Source organism: Alligator sinensis, unplaced genomic scaffold (assembly GCF_000455745.1).
Source record: "Alligator sinensis unplaced genomic scaffold, ASM45574v1 scaffold1342_1, whole genome shotgun sequence".
NCBI classification, from domain to species: domain Eukaryota; kingdom Metazoa; phylum Chordata; order Crocodylia; family Alligatoridae; genus Alligator; species Alligator sinensis.
The window spans coordinates 8,913-16,635 of NW_005843787.1; the positions used below are offsets into that span (position 1 = coordinate 8,913).

General features: G+C 44.7%; 1 protein-coding gene across 1 annotated transcript in view; it reads left to right on the forward strand.

The window, feature by feature from the left end:
* The window catches only part of TRIM71 (tripartite motif containing 71), a 29,638-nt gene that overhangs the window by 353 nt on the left and 21,562 nt on the right, over positions 1-7,723 (forward strand). The window lies entirely within an intron of this gene.

The window sequence follows — 7,723 nt, forward strand, 5'->3', positions numbered from 1 at the left end:
TTTCTGTTCATGGGTTAATGCAGTCTCCACCTTGTCAGCAGTAAAAAATCAAAGGAAATGCCAGCATGTTAACTACATACATCTTTATAGAAAAGACAATGTAATAAATAATGATGTTTTACTGTTTCTGCTTGAAATGCTGGGCAGTTTAACTTGTGACTTGTTCTGAACACTGCAGGCTCAGTGTTCTAAACTGGTGAAACTGGCTTGGCAGGTGGCACATGCCTTATTGCAGCTATATAACTGTCAGTAAATGTGTCCATTTCTTCAGAGCAGGGACTTGCTAGTCTGAAACATGGGTTAGAAACTTCTAGCATTGCCACAAGATGCATAGGAAGCATCAAGTACTTGGATCAGAATGATCTCAATTTCACTGTGTGGGTGAGTGGGGCTCTGTTACAAGTATAACCTTCTCATCCTCTGAATGAGGATGAATTTAGTCATACAGCACCTTGCATTCAGGGGCCATTCTCTATGTAAAAAATGACTTCACCCACCCCTAGCTTAAGTGGTGCCATTTGTGGAATGCAACAGCTGTTCATGAGCATACAACAAATCTAAATATTGGACCAGGGTGGGATTAAAAATACCATACCCCTCCAAATGGCAGAAGGAATTTCAGTAGATAGAAAGGAATTTAACCAGTAGTACAGGTTATTCTGCTGATGGTAGAAGTTCTCCTGAAATGAAGTGCTACTTGTTGAGATGCATATGGCAGAATTGGGCTGTAAACTACAGTCCCCTTAAATCAAGTGATTTATGTTAGTTGTTATAACTTCCAGGGTTCTGCCCATTGTCAAAGCCCTGTAAATATTATACTTCTCGTACTTTGTTGAGTAGTTGATATTGCCAGTCTCAAATATCCAAAATAGAGTTAGGCCTTACAAAAAAAAAAAAAAAAAAAAATCAGAGAGACTTGGGGGGGTTAAATTTTTTCCTTCTAAGCCAAACACTTGACTGGCTTCAGTCTACCCTCTGCTTTTTTGGAACCTGTATCAGAACTGCAAAGATAGGTGTTGTTCTGCAGTTCACGTGTTTGAAGCTAGATTTTTTTTTTTTTTTTTTTTTTTTTTTCTCAAAGGAGGGCCTCAAGTTTGGAAACCTACAACCATGTTTTTAGAGGTGCTGAAGACCATGGATTTTATTTGAATCTGATAATTGCAATCTCCGATAAGTCGGGCCTTTTATCTTTGCTATTTGATACGTAAATTAGAGGATATTTCTTGAAATTTGAGATTTAATGACTTGTATATAGGTGGTCTCTTCTGAGAAACCAGAGCAGATCCTGGATTATCACTTGGTATACTGTTTCCTAGTGTTTTTGCAACAAATTTACTTTTTAGGCTATTCCTTATTCCCAGAGATCCTAACTCATATACAAGTGCCATAAGAGCCAATTTAACTTAACCTTCTGTTTTACTTCCGCATACTTCTTTTTTTTTCCAGTTCATTTTCAGTATTAATGACCACACTTTTAAAAGGGAAGCAGCTCTACAAATAAAGACTAATGCCCCATTCTCAGCTGTCACACTTTGGTACTGAAATGCTATGTGAATTCTCTGTAGCCTGAAAAGCCTTAATCTGGTTTGGTACCTGAAATTAGAGGACAGTGTCAAGCAGTGGTTCCTATCTTACTCTGAAATAAATTCAGAACTAACCTTTTGTTTTTCAGATACAACCTGCAGATGTTGTGCATCCCTTATGTCAGGGGTTTCCAACTGGGGGGGGGGGGTACGCATAGCCCTGGGGGTACCTTGGAAGGCCCCAGGGGGTATGCGGCAGCAGTGTGGAGAAGCCACTGGCACTTCCGGTTTCCCTGCTGCAACTGGCTGCCAGGGAACCCCCACTCCCGCTTCTCAACCTGTTGCTGGGGGTACCCTGACCAAAAAAGGTTGAAAACCCCTGCCTTATGTATAGGAATAGTGGTAACATTACAACATAATAGCTGTGGCTTGCTTTGTTGCTGTAGTAGTAAAGAGCCATTTAATGAACCAGCACTCACTGTACTTTAGCACTTCCCAAATCTAAATAACAGGCACTTAACTGCCTCCCCGTTTATAATCTCAAAATGATTAAATCTGTAATACAGAAAATAACTGAAAGGTCCATCTATAGTTAATAGCAGCATGAAATACCTTTGCTCTAAAGCAGAGGTTCTCAAACTTTGTGATACCACAACCCTGAGTGCTAGATGGCAGCAAGGGACGGTGAGCTCGCACGCGGCAGCCACTGCTGCCATCCACCATTCCACACAGCCATGCGTGCCACCTGGGAAGTTTGTGGCCCCCTTTTTAAGTTGCTCGTGACCCCCTGGGGTGGTTGCAGCCCACAGTTTGAGAACCCCTGCCCTAAAGGATGTTGCTTCTAGTTACCTCTTTTTTACAATTTTGAGATTTGTGCCATGCTTATGAAACTGGTGCTTCCATAATAGGTGTCAGTTTGAAGCACCTTCGTGAACACTGCACTTTGCTCTTAAAGCAGTAATTCTGCCTCCATTCAAAGAGTAACAGCGTATGGTGAGTTTGTAGAATACGCTTTCTGAGGCTTCTTTAAGTACATTGTTTTTAGGGGTTGAAAGTTAGCTTTTTAAGGGCCCTCTAAGGTAATTTCATAGATTTCATAGACATTAGGGCTGGAAGGGACCTCGGAAGATCATAGAGTCCAGCCCCCTGCCCCAGAGGCAGGAAGTCAGCTGGGGTCATAGGATCCCAGCAAGATAAACATCCAATTTACTCTTGAAGGTGTTCAATGTAGGTGCTTGAACCACTTCCGGTGGCAGGCTGTTCCAGACCTTGGGGGTTCGGACAGTAAAGAAATTCTTCCTTACGTCCAGCCTGAAACGGTCTTGCAGTAGTTCATAACTGTTCGACCTCATCATCCCTTGGGGCACTTTGGTGAACAAATGTTCCCCCGGATACTGGTGGTCACCCCTGATAAACCTATAGGTGGCCATCAGATCACCCCTGAGCCTGTGCTTTTCCAGGCTAAAGAGCCTCGTAGATCTCAGCCTGTTGCTGTAAGGTCTGTTTTCCTGACCTCTGATCATCCACATGGCTCTTCTCTGGACTCTCTCAAGCTTCTTCACATCCTTTTTGAATTGTGGGGCTCAAAACTGGATGCAGTACTCCAGCCGGCCTCACCAAGGCCTCACTCCGGCCTCACCAAGGCCGAGTACAGGGGGAGAATGACGTCCTGGGATTTGCTTGAGAAGCATCTATGGATGCAAGCCAGCATTTTGGTTGCTTTACTAGCCACAGCATCACATTGCAGGCTCATATTTATCTTGTGGTCAATGATGACCCCCAAGTCTGTTTTCCGTAGTGCTAGCCAGTGCAGCACTGCCGAGCCTATAAGGATGCTGCAGGTTTTTCCTCCCAAGGTGGAGAACCTTGCATTTTTCAGCGTTAAACACCATTGGGGTTCTCATCCGCCTATTTGCTGAGCCTGTCCAGGTCAGCCTGGATTGCCCTCTTGTCTTCAGGTGTGGATGCTTTGCCCCATAGTTTGGTGTCATTGGCAAACTGGCCAGTCTGCTTCTGATACCAGTGTCCACATCATTAATGAAGAGGTTGAATAATATGGGTCCAAGGACAGAGCCTTGGAGGACCCCACTGGTCACAGGGACCCATGACAATTGACTTCCGTCAATTACCACCCTCTGGGTCCGACCACGGAGCCAATTTCCCAGCCAGCAGATCGTGGTGGACCCAAGGCCACAGTTGGCCAGTTTTGCTAGGAGGTGATCATGGGATACCAGATTGAAGGCTTTTTTGAAGTCAAGATATACGACATCAATCTCTCCTCCCTTGTCCAGGTGATAGGTCACCAGGTCTTAAAAGAAAATGAGACTGGTCAAGCAAGACCTACCTGCAACAAACCCATGCTGGCTATCCCTCAGGATGTTGGAGTCAGCCAGTCCATTAAGGATGGTCTCTTTAATAAACTTTTCTAAGACCTTCTCCGGGATAGAGGTCAGACTGATGGGCCTATAGTTTGCTGGATCCACTTTCCTCCCTTTCCTGAAGATAGGCATGACATTGGCCTTCTTCCAGTCTTTGGGCACTACACCAGAGTGCCAGGAGTTTTCAAAGATCCGTGCCAGTGGCTGGGCTATGATGCTCGCCAGCTCCTTGAGCACCCTGGGCTGTAGCTGACTTGAAGGTATCCAGCCTCTCAAGGTGTTTCTTCACGAGGTCAGCATTGATGGAGGGCAGGGGATCTCCCTCACCCGGACCTCCCTGTCCTGTAGTGAGCATGGGCATCCCATGGGACTGATGAAAGACCAATGCAAAGTACCCATTTAATAGGTTGGCTTTTTCCTGGGCGTCACTTGTCCCATCTGGTTCAACAGGGGTCCAATGTTGCTGTTGCTTTTCCTCCGGCTCCCCACATCTGAAAAAGGACATTCTATTGTCCTTGATGCTCGAAGCTAGTTGTAGTTCAGTTGCAACATTGGCTTTCCTGGTTTGCTCCCTGCAGGACTAGACCAGTGCAGAATATTCCTCCTTGGAGGTGAATCCCGTCCTTTCTTTTTCGCCTCAGGAGGTCTGCTAGATCCCTAGAGAGCCAGGGGGGCTGCTGTGCGCTCTTGCTGCCTTTCCTCCGAGATGGAATAGAATTAGCTTGTGCATCGAGGATTGCTTCCTTGAGGAGCAGTCACTGTTCCTGAACTCCCCTCCCCTTTGGGTCGTGGTCCCTTAGGACCTCGCTGACAAGCCTCCTGAGCTTGTCAAAGTCAGCTTTCCTGAAGTCGAGGACTTCAGTGTTGCTGACTGACTTGCCAGCTTTACGGTGGATGGTGAAGGTGATCAGCTCGTGGTCGCTGTCGCCCAGCTTCCCATCTATTACTAGGTCGCCAATTTAGGTCATCCCCAGTAGCCAGTACCAGGTTGAGCAGAGCTTTACCTTGTTGGCCCGTAGACTTCTCGAGTCAGGTAGAGGTCATCCGCGCACGATGAATACCTCATTAGAATTTGGCATTCCATAACAATCTTGGGGAACACATTGTAAACTTCTCATGTAGCTAGAGCTCACTGAAATAATTGTATATAGGCTAAATTTGAAGAATTAATTTTTTTTTAAAAATTAGTACTTTCCATTCTACCTGGAAGCTTTTCTGCAACGGGGAGCAACATTGACCCAGCCTTCCACAAAGACCGGTATTCCTATTTCTCTGTGGGACTGATGCCACAGGATGCCCTGGCCAAAAACTACTGTCCCCTCACTTATCTATTCCTCAGTGTTCTGCCATGCATCCTGACAATAGTTGGCTGCCATTTTCTAAGGGGATAATCTGGCTTTAGTCCCACCTGAAGACAGTGGAAGGAAAGCAGCCATATTCAAAGAGGGCAGTCATTTGCACTTATCTGAATAGGTCCAGTCTCTGCTGCCAAACTTTTAGGGGGGAAGGGAAGAAGAGGACAATCATCATTGTGTAAAAATATTTTTCAAAATATACCACATTGGATTCAACAGGCAGAAGAGGAAGGAAGAAAACTGTAGGGTGTTTGGGCTCATAGAAAGATGGAGAGGTGCAAATTGGTAAAACCTAATTCAACAGGTCTAGTGGGGCTCCAGAGAAGGTTTCAGCAGCCAACTCATGTTCAGCAAATCTTGACAACAAAAAAATTTTAAACTTTTTAAAATTGGTCTGAACTCTCATAGAGGTCACTTGATGGCATCAATTTGAGTTCCATAAGTGCTAAAGACAAACTCCAAAATGGAGTGCATCATAGTGATTTTGATGGTTAAGAGGTAAATCATTAAATTCTTCTCATCAAGAACAAAAGCTGGCTAATGCTCTCAAATGCTGCTCACTCATGAAAGGAAGTGGCTTGTGTTGTGCTGGGAGAAACAGGAGACCCTGTTCCATTTCCCTGCTTTGCTCTTGGTTTCTCATATGATTCAGAGTGACTTAACTTCTTTCAACGTCAATTTTCTGCCCTTAAAATGGGTAAGAACTCCCTCCCTTGTGGGGACATTGTGAAAGTAAATTTGGTTCTAAGGTTCATGAATAGTAGGATCATGAGTGCCATGTAAGTGCCTAAGCTAGAAGAATAAAGAAAACTATTGTTTCATTAATTGATCTAAATTCTTTATAGCAGGGTATCAAAAGAGATGGCCTGCGGGCTTGATCCAGCCATGGAGCCCCATCATTTGGTCCTGGGTGCTGCCTCTGGGTCTGAGTAGATTTGTGTGCAACATGCACTGTACCGACCCTGTGTGCAAGGCCCAGGGCACAAGGTGCCCACCCTGGCCAGTCTGGGACACACACAGTGCCTGCTCCATGACCTGTGCTGCATGTGGGTCCAGTCCAGCACACCTCCATCCCCTCTTCCTCTTCCCCACCGTGCTGCATCCAACATCCACTCTGGCGACTCCAGGATTGTAGGGTGGGGATGCTGGATCTGGTGGGTGGTGGGGATATCTATTGGCCTGATCTGACCTATGAAGCTGGGCCCATCCCACTCATCCAGCCCATAGGGCCAGATGAATATACCCCTGCTCTCTGGGGTAAGATCTTTGTTATGTTTGTATAGTGCCTAGTAAAATGGCCATACTACAATATAGATCATTATAAACTGTTTCACCATCCTAATTTCTGGAGATTATGGGGGCCCAGAACAGGGCTTTTTGGAGCTTGGCATCAAATGGCTCACTTATTCATGGAGGTGCCAGGAAGTCGCAACTTCTCCCCAGACCTGCTTTAAAGGTCACCCTGACTCATGATCTGACAGTCCCAGGACTGTTCTGTGGAAACCATATTGAAGCATTTAAGATGTCCTGAGTCTGAGCAAAGAGTAGGGATATGGTAGCTTAAAAGAGGCACAGTGCTTTGAATTTCCTAACACTGGCCTAGACAAGGGGCAGTCTGTTAGTAATTAGATTATTACTTTTGACCTCTAGTACTGTTGGTAGAGATAAAGCATCACTGAGATGATTTAGGAGCAGAACGTGCTTCTTAAAAATTAAAGCAGAAATTAGCCACGAGGCTTGGAATGCCATTCTGCTAGTAGTCATGAACTTTTTGCTTCCACCATACTAACTTTGCTGTATATCTTTCCCTTTGTATCTTTCATGCTTGAAACAACTGGCAAAAGATGTGCAACGCTGAGCTAACCCATTAATGTTAGTTTAGGACCAGAAAATGCAAAAATAGGCTATGCAGGGTCTAAAAGATCTTATGAATGTGAATCCAGCAAATGATTCAGAAGGACTGCGAGCAAATGTATAAGGAACATTCAGATCAAGCCAAAAGCTTATTCATCTTGTGACTCAAAAGAAACAGTTAAATGTTCTGTTCCCCATCATTCCCAGTGGTAGACACACTGCATGTTCAGTCCATGCAGGACAATTTTTTTTTTAACATTTTGCTAGCTAACCCAGTGGTTCCCTACCACAGCACCCTGAGGGTGCCTTGATTTATCCTTTCAAGGATGCCACAAGGTGCTAAAATGATTCACAAAATTTAAACCCAGAGATTTCAGTGGAAATCCATAATGTCAAAAACCCAACTTGTGGTCCTTTCTGAGCCATTTGCAATCAATTGTTCTTTTTCTGTTAGTCAAAAACCAAGTGAAAAGTAAAAGCTAGGATTTTCCAAGGGGTGCCTCAAGTCTTTTTAAAAAAGGTTGAGAACTTCTGAGTTAGCCTGTTACCAGGCTCTAGAAGAAGATGCATCTATACCTTATGGACACAAACTTACAGATTTTATTCCCCCCCC